General features: G+C 48.4%; 1 long non-coding RNA gene across 5 annotated transcripts; it reads right to left on the reverse strand.

Annotated features, from left to right (window-relative positions):
* Positions 1-1,019: 1,019 nt before the first annotated feature.
* LOC107318803 (uncharacterized) lies at positions 1,020-22,560 on the reverse strand. 5 transcript variants are annotated; one of them, XR_014934306.1, is made up of 10 exons: positions 21,861-22,560; positions 16,011-16,175; positions 14,650-14,926; positions 13,089-13,335; positions 11,337-12,550; positions 7,134-7,265; positions 6,774-6,935; positions 6,282-6,473; positions 4,624-4,969; positions 1,020-4,027 (listed from the first exon to the last, which is right to left on the reverse strand). It is a non-coding gene; the product is annotated as an uncharacterized LOC107318803 (long non-coding RNA). The 5 variants fall into 5 exon arrangements; XR_014934305.1 differs by having other exon boundaries at positions 1,020-4,969; XR_014934304.1 differs by having other exon boundaries at positions 1,020-4,969; positions 13,089-14,926.

Genomic DNA, 22,560 nt, shown 5'->3' on the forward strand with positions numbered 1-22,560 from the left:
GGGGCAAGAGGTAGCACAGGACTCAGCAGTGCTGAATACCTGGTGCCCAGGGAACCTGAGCTTCAAAGCGACCAGATGGGAAGAAAAATGGAGGTAGCAAAACCATGGCATGAAGCGCAGGGAGAGTTCAGACTGATAAATATTTCAGACTGACAGCTATTCCTGTCCTTGGAAGTTCATTCATCAGAATCTTAGCAAGGCCTCCACTACCCAGGACCATAAATACCGAGGCCTATTTTAATGACAGCTTTTGGCGTGGCTAATACCAAAAGCATGGCAGCCTGTTACAGTTCAACCTCCATCCTTGGCTGTTTCAGTGTAATTTATTGCACCTGTAAAGGCTATATTCAAATACACGCCTGTTGTAATTACAGCCCCTGGCTGTGTGGGATCCACCTGTGAGTTGATTGTGCCTTGTTTTGATAAGATGCTAGACAATGACAACGATTTAGAAACAATAGCAGCCATTAGTATCTCAGTGATACACACAGTGCCTGTCTCACACAAAAGGAGCTTTTTACTACCTATAGGTGGAGAGAAATTTTGACCCAAAGCAGGAAAAGTGCTGTCAAGAGGGTAGGAAAACTGGAAACTTGCAGCCCTGCTTCTCTCCTCTGCACTAATGGAGATCCTGAAGCGATGCTCTGCTGCCCCAGCATCACAGATTTCACTAGGCAGGCAGATCCTGCAAGCCTCAGATCCTTGTAGGACTTTACAGTTGGCTTTTGGAGAATATTTGATAGTCATCTTAAATTAGCCCCAAATGGTTGGGTTGGCCCAAGTGCTTCAGTAGGGAGGAACTGGAGCCCTTCCCCAAAACATGTCCCTCCCTGTCATTGATGGCCCATAATGACAGAGGAGAAATTTGCTCTGCTTCTTTCTGGAGCCCTTAATACCAGCCCCAGTGCTAAGCAGCCTTCACTCCCACCTCCAAGCACCATCTTGGCCTCAAGCTCCCCAAGCACTGGGCACTCCCCAGCACGTTTCATTCATGAATTAAGTCCCTGACAGCCCATATCTTTATGATCAATATGTTTGTTTATTAGCAGCAGCTGCTGTGTTTTAGCAAAACGGGAGGGCTCCAGCAGGAGCAGCGTGCTCTAACCGCAGAGCAGGCTTGGGACGGGGAGAAAGACCTCCTGCTGGCAAATGGGAGCTGGGTGGGATAAGATTTCACGCTAATGACCCTTTAATTGAAATCACTGCTCAGGACAGATTGCTCATCTTGGGGATATCTGTGCTGATGGCTCCCGGTTTGGCCGCTCCTGAGACAAATCCATTAACTCAGTAGCGATGAACAAAAGCAAAGAGGGAGAGAAGGAGTCTGTCCATCACTAGCACAGCTGATCTGCACCCCAAGGCAGCCCTAACCAGCAGCTGGTGTAAATGGAGCCCTGCACAAAGGGTATCATAAGGGCTGTGATGACCCACTGGCACCCAGGCTTCTTCAAATTAGGCAGCTCTGCTGGGCCTGTTTGTGAAGCGGAGATGCTGATGTGTGTCTCCCACAATGCAAAGAGAAGTCTGAGTGCACAGAAAGGAAGGTTACGAACCTGCTTTGAATGCATTTATTATTCCCATTAATTACGATGCCTGCTAAAGAGGACCAGCTGTTCTAGGAGGCTGTAGTACCAATTTATCAGGAGAAGATTCCAACAGAAGTCGCAGTTTTCCTCTGAACTTGGGAGGATGGAAGATGGAGGTTTTTTAATTAGAACTTGTTATTAATGGGAACGCAGCAAATTAAAAATAGTCTCCCTCCCCCCTCCCTATTACATGAAGCTCTGATCTCAATTAGAAAGATCAGAGACTAACCATTGAATGGGAATTACTGAGATGAAAACTGATTGAAAGACAAAAACCAATGACAGAGGCATCGTGGGGAGAGAACAGAGATAGAAAACAATGAGCAGAGGCTTTGTGCCACAGTCAGGTGGCAGAGGCTTAGCCGGGCAGGGTGGCTTTCTGTCTTAGCCCATAGTTGGATGCTGTTGGATAATTCTTCGGGAGCTGGGCTTGTGGACATGTTGGTGGGTATCAGTTGTACCTGAGGTTTGCAGGTTTAGAACAGTGGCATCATATGGTCTGACTGTATTGGTATTTCTATAGGAAAAACAGGTCCTTGTTCTCCAGCTCAGCTTCCAGTTCACCCTGTTTCCCAAACCCAGCAGTACAGAGGATGGCCTGGCTTCCTAACCCACCAAGAAATGGCCATGTAGGTTCTCAGCCTACTGTGCTCTGTGTAGACTCACAGCTCAGAGCAGGTGCTGGTGGTGGGATCAGTCCCTGCAGGTAGGAAGGGACAAAGCAGCACAGCACATGTTGGGATGGAACTCTTGGTTTCCCTCAGTTTTATCAATTTGAACTAAATCAAGTTGGGAAAGGTGCAGTGGGGTCTGAGCAGACCCATCTCCTGTGTGACAATCTTGGCTAATAACTCCTTAATGAGAACCTCATCTGCTGCCCTTTGGTCACCTGCAGACCAAGTCCCTGTCTTCCTTGCAGCAGATAATCCAATGCCATATTCCAGGGCAGGCGGGGACCTTAGGCTGAAATTACAGCCTTACTTACTAATTGCTGCATGTTCTCTCTCCGTAGGTATATCATTGCCAGCAATTAGCACAAAATCCTTTCCCACTCTTGTTAAGTTCCTGTGCTGCAGTTAAATACTCCCAGATCCCATTTAAATGATTTCGAATGCAATTCATTCTGGCTCGTTAAATAATTCCACAGCAGTGTTTGTCGTCTTCTCTCTCTGTTTTCCAACAGCCACTTTCTCCTGGAAAGAATACGGTGACTAAAGAACGGGAAGGGAAAGTGAGATAAAAACTGAGAAATCTGAGGTCCATCCTCTGTGCCTATATTTTCACTTCTTCCTTCCCCTTCTACTCCAGCTGTGACTTCTTGCGGTAGATAGGCTTTTTGTGGGGGTCCATATGACACATTTCTTTTGGTGTCACCAACTCAGCGAGGTGGTGGCTTCAACGTGCAGTCCCTGAGGCATGGGGTCCACCATCTGTTTGCATGGAATTGTCATAAAGTTGCAAAGAAAAGCACTTTCCTTTCTGCCGCTCAGCAGTCTACAACAGCATTCCCATTGGAAGATATGTAGCAGTCCTTGGGTTGATGAAGCCGAAAGCCACTGTGCTGTATGTATTAACGCAAAAGGGGCAAGGACAAGTGAGAAAGGCAGGGAAGGAAGATGTGCATGTGGGCAGAGGCATCCATGGGCAGCAGCCTGGCTGTGTGCTTCATCAGGTTTGTCTGAGTGTGTCATAATGGTAGAGATTAACTCCAGCCACTTTTTTGGTCCCAGGGTGAAGTGTGTGGCACAGAGTCTGATCCTCTCAGAAGGCTTGGATGAAAAACGTGAGCTTAGTTGGAAAGGAAAGAGATGAAAGCAATCTTCACAAGTGTCACAACAGCAAAGTGAGTTGCTGGAAATTAACTGCCGTCATCACAAACAGCAGGCTGGGATCCTACTCCCAGGCATTGGAAAGATGGTCCTGAAAAACACCTCTAAAATAAGTGGGGCTATGGAAAGGAAATCTCTGCCTGAAAAAAAATGTGTGTCCCCATCTGTTAAACAATATTCAGGTGCTCCTGCATTTACGCTTCCTTCATACTTAAGCAGTGATGGCTTTCGAAGGCAGATTGCCTATGCGAGGAACAGATGGAGGGAGCAATCCTCCCATCCAAGCTCTGCACCAGAACTGAAGAAGTTTGTAATCTGCTTCTTGTTCACAGAGCCAAGGCTTCAAACACAGCCCCCTCTGCTTCAACATGCTGGGTAGCTCAGAAGCCTGTATAGTCTTGGTTTTCCTCATCCATCTCTGCAGGTTTTTCTGCTGAGCGCTATTTTGTGAATGCAGCAATGGTGTCCAGAATGCGTTCTGCATGGGTAGGGTGTCCAAGCCTAAATTTCCTGCTTCTCCATAGTGATAGGAGAGAATTTTATCCATGAACTGGGTGATCAAAGCCTCCTGGCTGCCTGCACACTGCCCCAGCTTCTCATCAGCACCAAAATCTGCAGCAAAATAGGAAAAGTCATCTCATGAAAGCAAAATAATACCCAGTCATACCAACATCTCGGCTCTCAATCTCTGTTTTCTGTATCTCCGTTGACGTTCAAAGGAAAACAATGTAATTGTTAATTACAAACTGTTTTGAATGCATGCAGGGAAGCAGTTCAGAGCAGAGCCAGTCAGAAGCAGGAAATCTGAGAATACAGCATGTGCCGAACTGCTTTAAAGGGCAGCAAGTTCCATTGTAATGAATGCTGATGCAATCGTTGTACCAGACACAAGGTGGAAGTGTTACCTCGAGCAGCTCCCCATTGTTCTCTACCTATGGGGTTTTGCTTTGGACCGGGTGGAAAATGCTGAAATACCAAGGGAATGCTTTGCATTTCAAAGCAGTTAACACGTAAGTGATGTTGTGATTCACTAGCTCTCTACAGGTGCATCGGTGTCCCAGAGTCCACAGGTACGTTGGCAGCTCAATGGTCTTCACAGTCCAGCCCATCATGGGGAAAGCAATCAGCATCCTGATGATGTATGCAATGGAGGTCTGGATACAACAAAAAGGTAACACACATATAAGCATAGAGCACATACAGTGTACCTGTGTGTACTGGGCAAGTCAAGAACATGCTCAGATGCAGATGCATGGACATACGTGACATGAGAACACAGCAAGTCCTGGCAGTAGTTCATGGTGCAAGGATGATCCCTGGGTCCCATGGGCATGGCACAGTCCTGACCAGTTGGAAGCTACAGAAGAACCTGCAGCTGACAATGATGAATATGGGGATGAGGGGGCTTTGCACTCCCACCAGCCCTGGAAATAGGGCAGCTACTGCTTTCTTGCTGGCTGGACTGAGGCTTATTTTGCAAGGAAGGAGCTGGTGTTCTGAGGTTGATTGTCTCTCCTCCAGTCTGCTGCCCACACACTCTGCAGGACTTCGAAGCTGCAAATAGGGAAGTGGCTGTTAAGCAGCACTCATCACAGGGCTGAGCTTCATGTTTCTCAACCAGCAATGTGCAGTGGCCCTGGACCAGGCTGAGAATGGCTTTGGGAACATCCCCAGGGGACACATCTCCACAGCCCCTCGAGGCATCTCACTGCCCCGTGGGCAGCCCATCTCCTCCAGCCTCACATTCCCCACTGGACTCCATTTGTTGAAGAAAAGATGCTCAGAAAGTCCATAGCTCCATCCCAGGGGAAACATTTCAACAGCTCTGTTTCCTGTGCTCCCACACTGCTTCCACCCCCCCTCCCCCTCCCTCTGTGTCCTCCTAGCTGGATTCTCTGACCTACCCAGCCCTAGGACACTGCTTGAGTCCAGTGCCAGTATTTCAGCCCCTACCACATGCAGAGGGATGGTCGTTGGCTCCGCACTGTGGCTGTGCTCCTCCTCCTCTGCTTGCAGCCTACGGAATGGTGACTAATGCTGCTCCTCCGTGCAGTGCATCATCCCGCGGGGGTGTGCGAGGGTGAGGAGCGGGTGCAGGCGGAGGAAGTGGGGAGCACAGGGGAAAGCAGCTGAGCTGGGGACATGGAGAGGTGGCACTGGATAGCAGGATGTCATCACCAGGGTCTTGCGCATATGATTGACCTGGAGGAGTTGGGTGCATGGGGAGGGCTGCACTGATGCGCTGCCCTATTGGCATCACACAATGAGAAGCGATGGGGCAGCGAGAAAAGAGACTTTTTGCCAACGTCCCCACTTGTCACAGTGCCAAAGGAAAACTGCAGTGCTTTTAAACAAGCCGGCTTAACACGGCTCTGCTCTACAGGCACAAAGGGGTGGTTTTCTTTACCAGCCCACTTAAGAAAAGAGGAAGATGTGCAGGGCCGGCATCCCTGTGGGGCCTGGCGCCCGCATTGCCAACCACAGCCCTATGAGCCTGGAGTAATGGCCTAAATGGGGGGAGAAAGCAGAGCGCATCGCTAATGGCAGTGGAACAGGCAGCTGCCTGCTACCTCGGCCTTTCCTCCTCCTGACTTCAGAGTCCTGCACAAAGAGGACTGAAAGGGATGGGGATAAGATGGGGTAATGGATAAGGATGGGAATGAGAGCAGAGATGGGGATATGAGCAGGGATATAGGTAAAAATATGGTAGGGGATAGGAATGGGGATGAGGAAGGAGATGGAGTTACAGATGGGAATAAAGCTGAGGATGGGGAGGGAGGTAAGGTTATAGTTGGTGATGGAGGTAGGAGTAGGATGGGAATGGTAATATGAATGAGGATAGAGATGAGGAAGCCCCTCCTCTCACCTCACATCCTTCCAGGGAGGGTTCTCCAATGTGGTTCTTATGGGCAATCCTTGTTCTTGCCCCGTCCAGCCAAGCCAGGATGCAGAGGTATGGAGGATACAGGATTCAGCTCCTACAGGCAGCTCTCAATCTGGTAGCTGTCAGTTCAAATGCTCACAGCACTGATACTCCCTTTTATCAGCAGTGTGTCACCTTCAAAGAGGACAGGGATGGATGCAAAGCAAAGGAGTGCAGAGATTCTCTGCCCAGATCTTGCCCAGATCTCACCAGAAACATGCTATGGGATAATAAGGGTAGATTTAAATATGCTGAAAGCATTCAAGGCTCTGTTTGCAAAGTTTCAAGATGCAGCAGTTGGCAAATATTGAAGCAGCAGGTTAGTATCAGCCTTGACTTAGAGGATTTCTCACAACTGAGAACCTCCAGCCCTACCACCAACACAGTGACTGGAGGAGGCATAACTGCACTGTAATGGGGAGTTGTCTTACAAACCTTCTCCAGCAGCAGCAGGATGGAGTCCCAGCAGCAGATTTCATTGGTGGTCCTGAGCAGTTCTGAGCACCTGGTTGTCTCAGAAGTACAGTTCACAAGGCACCTTCAGCCACAGAAACAGATGGGAGAAGCAACAAATCCTCACTCCTTGGCATAAAAGCTCTATAAAGGAAGAACAGGAGCATCTTAACCCATCTTAACCCAAGTGGCAGCAGTCCCCAGGGCCCTGTCCCCATGTCACCTCACCCTCAGCTGGCCCACGCCTTCACTCATCACATGAGGATGGGGGCGTTTCTCATCCAACCCTCATTGGGATGTCAGGGCTTTCGGCAGCTACTGCACCACAAGGTGTTCTCCCACCTCCAACATGAAGGTCTGTGCTCCACGTGAGCCCATCAGCATCAGGCAGAGGTTTGGTGCTGAAGCATCTCCTCAGAGGATCCCTGCTCACAACAGCATGAGCACAGGGCTTTGTCAGCTGATGATACGAGGCTGAAATGAAGACAAATGAGAGCAGAAGGTAAAAAAAAAGAAATCCCTCTCTTCAAAACACATTTGAACTCAGGATTAAAAAGGACACAAAAACAACTTGGCACTGAGGGTTTCTTTCCTTCTTCTCCAAAAACTTTAGGAACTCAGAACGTGGGTGTGAATATCACTTTAAGGCTTTATAAAATGACACATGGCCTCACCTGTCAGCATGCCAAAATCTGAATGTCGGTTTTAATTACACCGAATATTTTACTTTCTTATGCAGAGGCATAATCAATTATCTTATTTAAAGGCATTACGATAATGTGTGTGTAAAATGGAGCCATTCCCTGTATTGCATTAGATTCTCTAATTATAGAAGAATGTTTGGAGCTAAAATGTCAGCCTGTCATCTGGCGGGTGTGTAATTCATGATCTGCATTCGGCGGCGCGGATGGAGCTGACAAAAACTGCATCTATTCCCTTCTACTGCTTTGGCCTCTGATTTGTTGGTCTGGAGGTGACAAATCCCATCCGCCTGAGTCCTGCCCTGCCCCATCCCCATGAAGGGGAGAAGAGTTTGAACAAACACTCTCTGCCTTGTGGGTGTTTCTTGTTAAATCTGAGGGCACACTCATCTCTAGGCCAGCACAGCACTTCTAACCACCCTCCTCTGAATTACTAACAGCAAACCCCCCCTCCAACTCCCCAAAGCAGAGGGATGATATAAAAATAAAGCCTGTTCCTTAGGAGCCCAGCCCTTTCTGTGAGCATTACCCAAGCAAAAAGCAGCCTGGAAGCTTCCCTCCTGGATCCAGACAGCTGTGTTTGCCAGGACACTTCTGTCACATCCCCACTGTCACTGGTGGGCTAGCAACCAGGATCAGAGGAGCCCCTTTGGAACAGGGGGGAAAGGCAGGCTTCACTTGCTAATCATATAATCATTAAGGTTGTAAATGATCTCTAAGATTATCTAAACCAGCCACCCACCTACCACCAATGCTGCCCACTAAACCACATCCCTAAGTATTACAGCACCCCTCTCCTCAAACACCTCCAGGAACAGCGACCACCACCTCCCTGGGCAGCCTGTTGCAGTGCCTCACCACTCATTCTGAGAAGAATTTCTTCCTAATATCAAATCTGAACCTCTCCTGGTGCAACTTGAGGCCATTCCTTTTCATCCTATCCCCACTACCTGGGAGAATAGGACCCCAACCTCGCCACAGTCTCCTTTCAGGGAGTTCTAGATAGCGATAAGGTCTCCCCTGAGCCTCATCTTCCCCAGACTGAGCCATCCCAGATGCTGCTTATCATGCACAGCAAAGCAGAAATACTGTGCAGAAATAGCAGCAGCCAGGCGGGCACTTGGACCCACTGCCTGTCCCATGGGGCTCAGAAGCATCATCCCTAAGGCATCCCCATCCCGCAGCCAGGGACAGGGTTGAGCTCAGTTGGGCATCACTTCAAATCCTGCTCAGTCTCAAGCAGGAGAAAGGCAAAATCTGGAATTGCTCTGACAGCCCCAGAGCAGAGATGGTGACGCACACAGGACGAGCATCGTCCTTGATGTGACACCTCAGCAGCACCATCACAAAGAGGATGGTCCTGACAATGAGGTTAGGTTGGTTTGATGGTAGGGACAGTCCTGACAATGCAGAAGATGGAAAACATGGGAGCTGGGTGCATCCTTTGGCTCTGTGCATCACTCTCGCATCTCCAATCTTCTGATACCTGGCACAACCTCCGCCTTCCATCACTCACCCCAGCATGTGGGTACCGTAATGGAGGCAGCCCAGAGCTGCCAAGGAGCTGCATCATGCCATTAGGAGGCTTATTAAAAAGTGATGCTCCAATTTAACACCTATTAGCAAGCGTGGTGCCCTTTCGCTGCATGGGGGAGCCTGCAAATGGAAGCCCCAGCTCCCAGCAGAACCCTAAGTGGCCAGGTTTAACTTTATGGCTCCAATTAGAGGCATGCTAAAGCAGCTCTGGCGCTGAGGATTTATTCACACTCGCTCCATCCCCAGGCAGTAGCTGTGCCATGGAGGGCGATGCTCTGTGCCATGCAATGCTGCAGCCCAGCTGAGGCATGCTGTGGGATTTAGGGGAGCAGCCGCTTTCCTCTGCAATCTGGAGTCACTTAAACAGTCTGTTTGTTCCAGGAGGTTCACAGGCTGCTTTCGCCTAATAAAGTCATTTCTTTTCAGCAGCTCAAATCACCCTGTTTGTCACAGCAACAGGACTACACTAAGAAGGATGGCAATGGGGGGGGATGCAAACTGGTTTGTAGGGTGGGGAATTGGCATCGTGTTGGGAATTCCCAATATACCTGTGCTTTCCCATTCCACTCCCCACATCTCCATAAAGGAGTAAGGGGCCCCACTCACACTACAGGGATGGGAGGCAATGGGGATGCACTCAGCCCCATTCTGGACCCCATGGGGCATTGCATGGGGTCAGAGTTTCCTCCCATCTCCAGCACCGCTCATGTCACTTGGAGTGCCCTCACCATCATTGCCTCACACCGAGTAACATCCAACAGCTCTTCTTCCCTCTTCATGCACCAAACAAACAAACAATTCCGAGCCCTCGCAACCAGAGGAAAATTAGTAACAGGTGAAAGCAGTTTATGATGAGACAAAATTGTTCCTAGCACAGACCAGGAATAATGTTTCCTTCCTCTCCCTTTTGCCATTCTGTGGTTTCTATGGGCAAAAAGCAAACGAGGGAACAAAGCACACATCTAAAGGAGAGCTGGGCACTTATCCCCCTGCTTTCCACATAGACCCAGCACGCACCAAATGCGCACCCCCCAAAGTGGGAACTTCACAGCTCAGTGATGAACAGAGAAAACAATAAAACTTCATTCCAGCTCAACGTCAACTATTTTGTTTCATGTATTAGAGCAACATTACGGGGTATTTATAGCTCAGTTATGCTCACTAAATGCCTTCTTCTAGGGCAGCAGTTAATCAAAGTGCCTCTGTACCTTCCCTTTAATCCCTCTCAGCCATCCCATCTAGTGCCGCTGCTAGAAACCCAGAGCATCAGCATCACTAAGTCAGGACAGGCACATAGTGGGGACATCACCTCCATGCCACTGCACAGCAAAACGCCTTTTGGTGCCATGGTGGACCTGCAGCTGGGCTGGGAGCAGCACAGAGCTGAGGTGTCCTTACCCAGGCCTCTATCCATCAGCACACCCTGCACTGAGTGCTGCACAACGCTGTCCCCTGCGTGCTCTGATCCCCCCCCCACACATCGGCACCTCAGCCAAACGCTGTGCTGCTCCCTCTGAATATAGAGGGGAGAAACATCTGAGATCACTGTGGGTTTTTTTATTGTCGGATTTGGCAGCCTTCGCTATTTGCTTGGATTGAGACATAAATTGAATTTGGTTTTCTCCCGCTGACTCAGTTATTTGTTATAGGAATAAGCATGCAGTAATGCATTAGACAGGGGAAGGACTTTCAGGCATGGGCGAGGCGGGATTTGCTGTCCCTTCTCCCAGCATGGCTTTGCATGGCCAAGGACCTCACAAGCTCCATTCCTTCTCCCTTCAGCCACAGCTGGCAACGGGATCATTTGGTGATCTCTCTTTCCCCAACCTTTCCAAAGTCTCAGAGCGTAGAAAATTTAATCAAAGATGAAATCATTTCCTAAATCCGCTCCCCACCCACATCCATCCTCCTCCCTCAATCCCCATCAGTCACTTCACTGGAAACAGCACAGCAAATACATTCCTGAGGTTCTCCAGGTGTGCCTGTAGCCACCTCTCTGCCCAAGGAGCTTTCAGGCTCCCTTTGCCTGCACATCTCCTATCTATGCAGACCAGGATCGACACATGACACTCTCTACACCCAGGGCTGCACCAGCTGTGCTGTGTTCTCCCAAGAACCCTTCCACCATACAGCCAGGAAAAAACCACAAACCCCTCCATCCCAGCTCCTGGCCTCACAGCATCCCTGAAGCCACAGCACACTCTGCAGGCACTCCCACCACAGCACTCACCCCAAACCCTCTGCAAGTGCAGACCATCACAGCCCCGAGCCCCCTCCAGCCCACACACCCAGGGAGGGTGACATCTACCTGCATTCAGGTCCATGCAGGGGGCCATGCTTCGAAGAAAGAGGGATGATGGAGCTGCAAGGAGACCAGGAGAGGACATCACTAGTGTAGGACATGTTGCTGCTCAGCTCTGGTTTTGCTGAAATGCCAGGAAACCTCACCAACTTCAAAGCAAACCTGGGCTTGCAGGCTGCAGCACTAGATTCTGTGCCTGCCCTGAGCTGTAAGACCCATTAAAGAATCACAGAATCAAGCAATCATTAAGAGTTGTAAAAGACCTCTAAGGCCATCCAGCCCAACTGTTGACCCGTCCCCACCATGTCCCTAACCACATGTCTCTCAGTGCCACAACTCCATGGTTCTTGAACACCTGGATGCACAGGGGACCCTTCTGGACACCAAAATTACCCTCAGATGTGCAAACCAAACAGAAAAACAAGCAAGTTCCTGCCCTGATGAATTTTGTTATAAAGGTGTCAGGCTGCAATGGTACAGCTCAGCTGGAGCCATCTACCATGCATCTCAGACACGTGTGCCTCTCGCAGGTATTTAAAAATAGGAAGAATAACAACCTCCTCTTGCCTTCCTGCCTGGTTGGAGAAATAGCTTAATTAGTTAATAAGGGGTTTAATTTGTCATGTCTCTGTGCAAAGAATTTACAGAGGGCAAGTCAACAAGTCAAAGAAAATGAGCATTAGTGGGGCAGGGAGGGCTTGTTGGAAGAGATCATTTAGTCCAACTATTGACCCAACCCAGCCATGCCCACTGACCACATCCCTCAGTGCCACATCCTCATGGTTCTTGATGGGGATGGTGACTCCACCACCTCCCTGTGCAGCTGTGCCAATGTACCACCACTCTTTCAGAGTGGAAGAGTAAAATGGAGGAGATGGACTCCAACACTTCCCTGGGTCAGCTGGCAGCCCTGGAGATTGTGAAGGCTTCTCCCCAACCCGCAGCGAGCCAAGAAGAAGCCGTGACCAACTCATCTGTTGTTCCTTCCACGTCCCATCTGGGTGTCACTGGAGGTAATTCCCAGCTTGACGTCTCGCCAGAGGCGGTGAGGGAGGCCCCAGTTGAAGAAAAGACAAAAGAGCTCTTTCTTCATCAGCATTAACCTCAGGCAGCTCTCGAGAAAAATTCTGGGCAATTAGTGGAGCATAAGAAGATTTATAATTGAAATCTAGTTTGTAGCACTACAGGCGGCTCCCTCAAAAGGCATTTCTCATCAACAACTAAAAAAAGAAGGGGAAGAAAAGAAATAAAGAGAAAGGGGGGGAGAGAACTAGTCAAAGAGTTTCGAAATCTCAACGAAAACTCCATTTAGTTTAACATTGCACGATAGCTTTCATAATTCAGAACAAAGTGCAAAGCTCTTTAATGAGGCCATTAATGACCCTTTAATTTACTCCACCAGGGCTGAATTCATAAAACATTTATGTTCCATTTACACAGGATTTTCCTGCGACTCTTCAGGGCAAGTCACCACCGCAGCGCAGGTGGGATGAAACGAAGGCTCGGTGCTTCTGTTCCCTCTGCTCTGCTCCCCTCCTCACCCTGCTGCTACAGCTCTGCGTGTGCCTTTTAATTCTGCTAGAGAAACTACAGGGACCCTGGGGGGGGATAGAGCTGTTTTTGACCCTTCTGCATGGTAAACAGATGCAGAGCATTCTCTTACATTTCTGCTTCAGGAACAGTGAAACCCTTTTTAAGATCCAACTGGGGCATCAAAAGCCAGATTTAACTGAAGCCCAGCTTCAGTTGGATACTCACCCATCCTGCCTATAGCTCCATCAGGTTTGCTTCTGCTGTAGCACCTGGGGGAAGGGTAACCCACCAGATTGGGGCAATAATGAAGGATGGAAGGATGAAGGTGGAGAAAGCTCCCTGCAGCAAGAACAGGGGGATCCTCACCCCATTCAGCACTCAGCAAAGGTGACATCTGAATCACAGGTCATGCTCCAGCCCAGGTGCCTCTGGATCCAAACCAAGGTCTCTGTCTCTCACCAGTTTTTCTTTTCTTAAGGGTTTCATATAGGGAGAGATGCACAGGGATGCATTAAACGCGTGCATTGGTTGAAACATCTTTAAAAAAAGAAACACTCTTTCTTGTTTATCCCAAAGATCTCACTCTCATGGTTCCAGAAGACGTCAGTTTTTAAGTATCTTCAGATAAAAAGAGCCATTAATTATTGCAAGTGCATTCACATCATCTGAAGTTTGCTCTTAACAGCTTTGTCACATTTACCACTTCTGGTCTGCTTGTGGCCTTGACGAAAGGAGGCCTTCTTGCACCAGCAGCCCATGATTCACTGCAAACTGATCTCCAGGCACCTGTGCTCTTCCCAAAGTGAACCTTACCACACCAGCCAGGGCAGGATCATCATAACAGGTCTCTAAGGAGGAACCGCAGGGAAAAAGAGCCAGTACTGGAGACTGAATGGGATTCTAGGGAGGGATTTGCAAAGCCAGCTGGCCCATGGTCACCAGGAAACCCCCAGTCCAACTCAGGAGGACACACATCCCATAGTGCTCAGAGAATCAGCCCTGGAAAACCTCCGCAGAGAGGCAGGGAAGATGCTTTCAGGCTGTTGGCAGAGAAAGAATTTGGAGCCCATTGGAGAACATGTCAAGAATCAACAATCGTTATGTCTACAAATGACAGGAACATTCTGTGCCTGAAGGTCTGAGAGCTGGCTCTCCCTGCAGGATGGGGCTGGTGAGGAGTGGAGACAAAGGTTCAGTAGGAATCTTATTTTCCATAGCATTTGCCCTCCTCCCCTCAAACTCAGGTTGTGTTGTCACTCTCGTTTCCCTCTTCACCTCCGGTTTTGCTGACGCAGGTTGGAAACCCAATGGACCATCAAGGTACTGACACTGTTTGCATCGGGATGGTTCATGAGTCATCCTGCCTGCTTCACAGCTAAAAGGATTGCTGATGCTGATGTCCTCAGAAGGGACACATCAGCAGGAACATTGCTGCATTTGAAGCTATGTCAGTGCTCATCAGCACTGGGCTGTGCACACAGGTTTATTATTGTAGGGTCCCCGGCACGCACTGGGTCCTGCACACCAGGTTTGATGTTGTGGGGTCATTATTTTGTGGTGTTTGGTTTTTTTTTTTCAACTTTGGGGAAGGAAGCAGAGAGGAAGATTGCTTGACCTACCTGGTTCATTCATGCAGAACTGCTGTGCAACATAGGGTCAGATTTGTCAGAACACTTACATCACAGAAAGAGACTACGGCCAAAAGCATGGTTAAGGAAAAAAACCAAACAACAAACCAGCCCACAGATATACAGTCCTAGGGGGAGGAAAATAGGACACCACTTACCCAAGCACTCTAAGTGATGTTGGAATCTCACATTCAGCACTGATCTAAGCACTGGAAGTGACAGGAGTCTGGCACAATACACAGGACAAAGAGAATCCCAAAGCACTCAAAAGACTGAACAGGTGGATGTTTCCTTGCTGAAATCACGAAGAGGCACGAGAGCAGCCGTGCTGATGAGACTCTGTGGGTGCTGGGGTCACTCCTGGAACACTGCCCTGTACAGCAATGGTTGTCCCTGGAGGGGAGGTATTCCATCCCTCTGGTCATTTCTGTGGCCCTAAGCAGGATAAAAATCAGTACACAAGTGGGAAAGCCCTGCAGGGCTGTTTTACTTAGCACAGCTGCTGGATCTCCTAATCAAGGCTATCAGATACACTGATATCATGCTTATAATAGTATAACTCTATATCAGTGTAGTGGCACAATGGATTTACAAAGAAGCAGTATATGCAGAAATAGGCATTCATGCTTGTTAATCCCTCATAAGCCTGTAATCCTGATTCTTTTTTTTTCCCCAAATAATAAGTGCAGATCTATTAAGACCCTATCACTCCTTGCATGTTAAATTCTTTTTTTCTTGCCTTGAATATGCTACGTACCCTATGCACGGCAGGGCATGGAGTAACGTGCCACCAGCAGCCCTCAGCCCCAGCAGTAACAATGGATAGTGAATGCTGAAATTTTACCCTACAGCTTCACTTGCACCACCAACAGGAGCGTGTGGAAGCAGTCACAAGTTCACCAGCTCCTGTTTATGGAGAGCCCAAGAATACCTTGAAGGGCATTTCTGCATCAGAGTAAAACACATTTCTTTGCAGGCACTAAGCAAGGGGACACCATCAAGGTTTGACAGCCCTGGCAGAGGTTTTCCACATTCCTCTCACTGGCTGTGCTGCCAAATCCACATCTCCAGCAGGAAGCCCAGCCACAAACAGCTACTTCCAAGGAGTCCCAGTACCAAACAGCTTTTTACAACCCTTTTGTAGCTACCACATGCGTACAACCTGGATAAAACCCTTCCAGAAGTGACAAAGTAATAGTCACTAATTACACAATTAATTTCTTCTTTGGCACTAATAAAAAAAAGAAGCGGATTTCCATTACAAAGGAGGGTAAAAACAATCTAAGGATTTGTTTAATTAAAACTACAACATACTAAAAATACAAATAATCCTAATGATACAGACAACGCTGTAAGTGTGTAATTAGCAATCACCTACAGAAACGATGCTTCTCTGTCTCTGAAACCACTCATTTTTCTTCTTGCTGTTTGTTTTTCCCCTTTTTATTGCATGTGACCATCCTCAAGGCACACAGACCACAGTAGCAATTTGCTGTTGGCTCCACGTGCCATCCCTTACCTGCAGGCAGAGGCATTGCATCCACAGTGCTTGCATCCCAATCCACATTGAGTTGCTCAGCATCCCTCTGCCCATGATGAACACTCCATGTACCACCACAGAGTTGTGACTCCAGCCACGAATTGCTGCTGGGATGGAGCTGACAGGCAGAACAGCCACAGCCTTCTGAAAAGGGAGCCAAGGAGCAAACCGTTAGCCCAGCGCTGTATATATATTATGCTTATATGTCCCGGTGTTAACCAACGTTACGTATATATTTTAAGTATTCATATATTCATAGCTATAAAGGCCTTTTCTCTACTTGAGCTAAATTGTATAACCGTGACCTATCGTCCCAGAAGGCTTTTCATTCATGTTAAATGGGCACTGAGATTATAACGCTCCTTGGTAGTAGGCGCAGCATTGTTCTGGAGCAGACAGGGAAGATGGATGGTCCTACCGAAGCTCAGCAAAGAGGGCAAAGCAACTCATGACACCAATACGAGAGCCAAGCAGTGCTGCAGCGTGCCTGGCTTCATGTCCCCTCCACAAAAAGAAAACCAACCAAGAAACAACCAAACAGCAGCAGGGGCTGGCTGTGCCCTGCGAGAAGGCAGGGCTGTCACCCAGCCTCACTCCCTCCCTATACATGGCTCATCGGACTTGTCACCTCTATGCTGTCAGAAGAACGGGGACAAGGCTGGCACCGGTGCAAAGGGTGCATGGATGCCATGTCCCCTTGCTCTGACACAGGCAGGGTGGAAGTGGCAGCAAGCTGGCTGCTCCGCTGGTGCCAGATGGTGGATGAGATTAAAAGAATTTGATTTTCAAATAATCCATAAACCTGGCTGAGCTAATGTCATTTCACATGCATTATCTTGTAATCCCAGGGAAGAGAACATTTCAGAGCAAAGAGCCTTATTCTCCCTCCCTGCAAGGACTCTAACAAGCTATAGATAATCCCCTTTTTGTTGGAAGGTGCTTAGGGGGACCTACAACACCCAGCGAGGGGCTGCGGCTGCACAGCTCCATGCCTGGGGGGACAAGCAGCTGCCCGGCACTGCAGGGACTGTCTCACCCTTAGCTCTATAGGGTCAGGAGCAGCAGTTGGCAAAGCCAAAACCCCAGGCGATAAGGGAGGGTGAGGAGGGATTTTTGCCATTCCTGCCCCTTTGTGACACGTGGGAGCCCAGCAGCCCCAAGCGTCCTCCATCATCAAACCCAGCTGCCTGATCCTTGCCTTATTTCCCTATCCTAAAGATTCCACTGAGCCTCTATGGAGCAAACACGACCCTCTGCTGGTCCTTGGGACCCTTTGGAGTTCAAGCCACCAGGTTAAGAACTAGCTATTCCTTACTAGAGATTTAGGTTCCCCACTCTGGAGCAGGTGATTTTAAGGGGGTAGGGATGGGAAGCTCAACAATGGGATTTCCCAGTCACTGTCTGCCATCTAGTGCCCAGCACGGAGTTGTTCCACAGACAGCAAGCAGAATGCAACCCCAACCTTGGAGGATTGCCTCATACTGGAGCCACGATGTGCACACTCCCAGTGCAAGGAGTTCCTCACCCCGCTTCTCCCTCTGCACCAAGGAAAGGGTTTGGAAATCAAACAGCCCGAATCCTGGAGGGATTTAATAAGGAAAAAGGCCCAAAGCAAGGAGCAGTGACAGCACAGTGCTGCCCTAGAGCACGCAGCACTGAGGACATGCCTGGGGCACAGGGGCCTCAGTAGCAGCTTGTAAGCACAGTGCCCAGCTACAGCAAGTTAACTAAATGCGATACATGCTGCTTTGCAATGTGCTGCTATCCTCAAGGTCATAAAGCTGTTGTCAGCAGCTCCAAACAGAATGGTGCGTGCACGCATTGTGTGAGGAATGCCACAGACAGGCTAGGAACAGGGAGGGTGAGGGAAAAGGGCAAGCAGTGATGCTTGTCAGCAGCGTGGAGATTGAGAGACTACAGGGGAAAAGAAAAAACAACAAACAGGAAACAAAAAATTAAAGCAGAGCCAAGAGACACCAACCATTACTCAGATGCTGCAGCTGTTGAAGACACCATTAAAGTCCCCCAACCGGTTCAACCCATGGGCAACCCACAAACAGCAGGAACATGGCACCGGCAATCACCCCATTACACCTCACCGCTCTCCTAAAGCTCAGCCAACATTCCCAGCCCGTGCCCTGGGTAATACCACAGCTCAGAGGCAATTGCTGCTTTGTAGAGGCACACGTTGGTGTTTGACATAAACAGGCTGCAGCGGTCATTTGGAAAAGCCAGCCAGGGCAGCAGCTCGCAAACATGCAGAGCCAGAGTTACTGATTAGCACAGGGCTCCAATTTCCTTCAATGCTTCCAAAAAAGCACTAGGCAGCATTAACGAAAGGATTACTCAGAATTCAAAAGCAAATGGGATTTGTGACCCGTTGTATTAACCAGGGACTGGAGAAAGCTCTACAGAGAGAGAACACTGGTGGCAGGTCACCAAACCAATTATTAAGAGCTCACTGATCACAAAGCTGGATATATACACACATCAAGACCAATTTCTATTTGCCTGCAGAAGCAGGATGCTGACTGGACCACCCTCCCAGCCCAGCACGCTTTTTCTATGTGCCTATTAAACCTGGATTAAACCTGGTTACTTCCCCCAATAATTCACTTCCCCCACAGGTTTAATACAGAGGAATAACATTTGGGAGGGTAAAACCTGAAAGGAAAAACGTAATGGGCATAATTACTTTGATAGATGAGAGAGAGCAGAAAGCTGGCATGCAGCATGAGGAGGCAGAAGCTTGACCCCGGCTGCAAACTTTTACCTGTTGAAATCTTGCAAGCTTTGTCTCATTTAATTATGAGATGGAATGGCCACAGTAGCTGTATAAGTGGCCAGCAATTTCTAACACACTTCTTGCTTCTGGAGGGGGCTTTGATGAGGCCATGAGCCCTGTATCCATTGCAAAAAGGCTTTATTGCCTTGCCTGGATTTTAAAGAAGCTTCATGTCAATGCTGCTGGAAGTCCCATCATATTTCGATCAAGAAATGCCCTTGTGTCTCCAAGCACTGCCTATGAAGTCCTAAAAAGGGACTGACTGTATAACCCCCACAGTCTGTTATGGAAATGTAGCCTCAACAGTGAAGCTGCATCCAGAACAACCTGAAGGGCTTCCTGCTGTCAGCATTTTGTGCTTACCTCACTAATGCCCAGGTTTGCTTTTTTTTACCCCTCGTCCCTGCAGGAAGGGCCACACAGAACAGCTTCCCCTGTTCTAACAAGCTCTACGTTGTATTTGGGAGCAACAGCATCTCTCCTCATTCACGTCTTCAGAGAGCAGGAAGCAGTATAGCCTGTGGCTCTGGTGGCCTCTGCTGGCTCTGAATGCATTTATCTTCCAAATATTGAAGGATTTTGGTTGCTTGGAGCCAGACAGGAGGAGAAAAAAAAAAAGTGAGTTTCCTATTACATGAGAAAGCATGCAGCTCTGAACAGCTTGGTGTTACTGTATCACAAGACATGCAAAGGTGGTTCTGCTTAGAGGCCACCAATTCCCAAAACACTTGCTGACAGGGCAGGATATCAGCTAAGGAAAGTCTTTTGTAGGGGAAGCAGCAGAAATTTGTTCCTGTGAAGTCGAGAAGTGGTTTTATTAGGACTTGTTATCTCTCCATTGCTGGAGGGGACAGCTAGCATCCAATTTGTCACAAAGGAAACCTTCACCTCTCTCTTCTAACACGGAGACTGAAGCAATAAGTTTGACGCGGGAATTTTAGGCTGCAATTGATACTTACATTTATTTCTGCTTCTGGAGGTTTTTGCAATGGCCGCTACGCTGCACTGCACCAGGGAAAGGTCCTCCAGGTAGATATGAATCTTTCTTCTTTGAGGGCAGAACGATTTGACTTTCAGGTACTGCCCTGTGCAGAAAATAGCTTTGAAGAGCAGAAAGTCTCTGCAGCCTGTCAGCACTCTGCAGCTTTCTCCCCTGGGTTGTGCAAGGTAGGAAAGATAACACTCAAACAACGGCCTTGGCCACTGCAGTACCAATCTCACACTGGACTTCTCAGCTGAGCTTCATGCTGCTGCTCTCAAAGTGAGGAGTCACAGGAGGCCCTTTCCGAAACACTCTGACACACTTCACAGGAGAGCTCTTCAATTGATCTGACAGTGCCTTGCGTTAGAGAGCTACAGCAAGCCTGGTGCCTTTCCTGCTATCCACTGCTGCTGCTTCACATTCTGATGGAGGGAGCTCGTGAACAGGCACAGTCAAAGTGAGAAAAATCTTTGAGGCTCTGGGTGCAAAAAAGCACCAAACTTCCCAAACTAACAGGCAAATACTTGCACATGCTTGCAAGGTGAGCTTCATGTTTTTTGCTCATAACTGGCCTTTCAATAACAGTTAAAATAGATCAGCTACCTGACCAGACTTCTGTAGCTCCACAAGGAGTACAAGTTTAGACAGCATGAAAAGCTAACTCCAGCAACAGCAATAGGAGAATAGGATCTTGTAGGTCCTTTCCACCCTTGTGATTCTATGGTAGCTTGTAGCCACAGATCTCTGAAAGTAACTGCTGCTGTGATCTGATATAGGACCTTCAGGGTAGAGAGAACTTCCTGCAGCCCAGGACTTTGCTATTCCACTACCATTGCTGTATTTCCCTTTGTGTTACAGCATCACACTTAAAACGTGAGCCAGGCACTGGTTAGACTTTGCAGGGAATCTGCCTTCTTTGGTGGCAGGGAGAGGAAGGAAATGGGTGCCATTAATCATCTGGAAAACGTTTGGCTTCCAGAGGTGGAGCTGGCAATTGCTATATATATTTCATCAATCCTTTAGGAGCTGCAGACCTCAAATTAAAGCTGTTCTTAATCACTCCACAAGCCATTGGAGCTGGGAGTAGCTCAGTAGCCTTGTTTACTAATGCTGGGCAGCTGAGAGCTGCAGACATGTCATAAGCTATAAAAATAACTTGGTTTCTTGAAACACCCTTACAGACCTGACAAAGGAGGCTGTTTGCAGTGGAGAACATTTACAAAGAGGAGGTAAATGAGGAGCAGAATTCATGCCTGCAAAACTGCAGATTTTTTGGCCACTGGCTGGAGGTCAGCACTGTCAAAGGAGAAACTTCTGCCTTCTCTGAGACTTAAAGCCCTTGTGGAGGGGTGATGTGAGTCCTCCCCTGCAAGATGAGCCCTGGGACAATGGATGCAGGCAGTCTTGGGTTCTGCTGACCCCATTTCAAGCTATTGCTAGTTCTGTAGCATGCCATACACTCAAATACAGCAGCCATAAACACAGGAACAAAGGAAAAAAAACCATCTGCTCACCTTTGGAAGGCCTCAGGTACACAGGGATCTCCAGCAAAATACCTTGCTTCCACTGCCAGCCCTTAAATGAGGTCTGGGAAGGGGTAGATCCTGGCTCCACCCCTTCTGGTCACTCAGCTGTATTGTGTTGCATTGCATTGCATGCACCTGAGCTTTGCTGGGTTGCCCCTTCCCACCAGGTGCTCAATCACTGTTTTAAGCTGTGAGTTAGCATTTCTGCTACACTAACAGTAGCACAACCAGAAAAAAAAAACACTTCAAGAAACAGAACCAGCCCCAGAGAGATGGGACTGAGCCACATAAGCACAGGATAGCCCTTCTAATAAAGAAATTGGAGAAATAGGTTCAGGCTACCTGAGACAGACTCAGCTGGGCTAGGTTAGCAGTGCTAGCCTAGTACATTGGGAACAGGAGCTAAGAATCAAAGCCACCTTTGGGGCTGCTCACAGGAAGTAGGAACAGTAGAGCTGCCTTCCCTTTATGGGAACTTACACCCATGGGTGACACTGTAAGGAAATCTCTGCAAGCAGAGACAATGAACTGCTTACCTCTGGAGAAGTTAAAGAGTTCCACAGCATATCACAAGGAGCTTGGCCACCATGTCCACAGAGATCAAAGTTTTGCTGGAAACACTGGTGGAGCTACCTCAGGCCTGCAAAGCTAATCCTTGGATAAGCAACTGACTGCTGCTCTGCTGCAGAGAACAACATAACAAACCTAAGGAAAACTACATTTTCAGAGGCTGGAATGATGCCACTGAAAATCACTCCCTTGTCAGGTCTCCCATTATCTAGCTGGCTAATCCCCCTCTTACACCTAAGAACATCATCTTCCAGCTGGAAACAAATATAACTATCCAGCATTGCTCTTAGTAATGAGTGGTTGTCAGAGACAAGCATCAGTCATTGCTTAGGAGAAACCATTTGAGCTCCAGACCATGACATGAGTCTGGATACCACAGCCCCGGGGGAACCACATGCTTGGGAGAGGAACAGATCATTAACACACATTTCCAGAAAAGGTGGAGAAGGATTCAACAAGAGCAAAGAACTCCCTGAGGAAAGCTTCACTTGGGAGTATAAAGTTTTAATATTTATTTAATACAGGCCTGGTGAAGGGAAATAAGGCAGTTTATCCTCCAGAGTCCTGCTTAACATCCCATTCACACAGACCACGCAAAGCAGCAGCTGTGCTCCTCCCCAGAGTCACATTCCACATCTTCCCCATCTGCCTGAGCACAACCTATCG

This window comes from Coturnix japonica, chromosome 14 (genome assembly GCF_054131305.1).
Source record: "Coturnix japonica strain WE chromosome 14, WE-NBRP24, whole genome shotgun sequence".
In the NCBI taxonomy this organism is placed as follows: domain Eukaryota; kingdom Metazoa; phylum Chordata; class Aves; order Galliformes; family Phasianidae; genus Coturnix; species Coturnix japonica.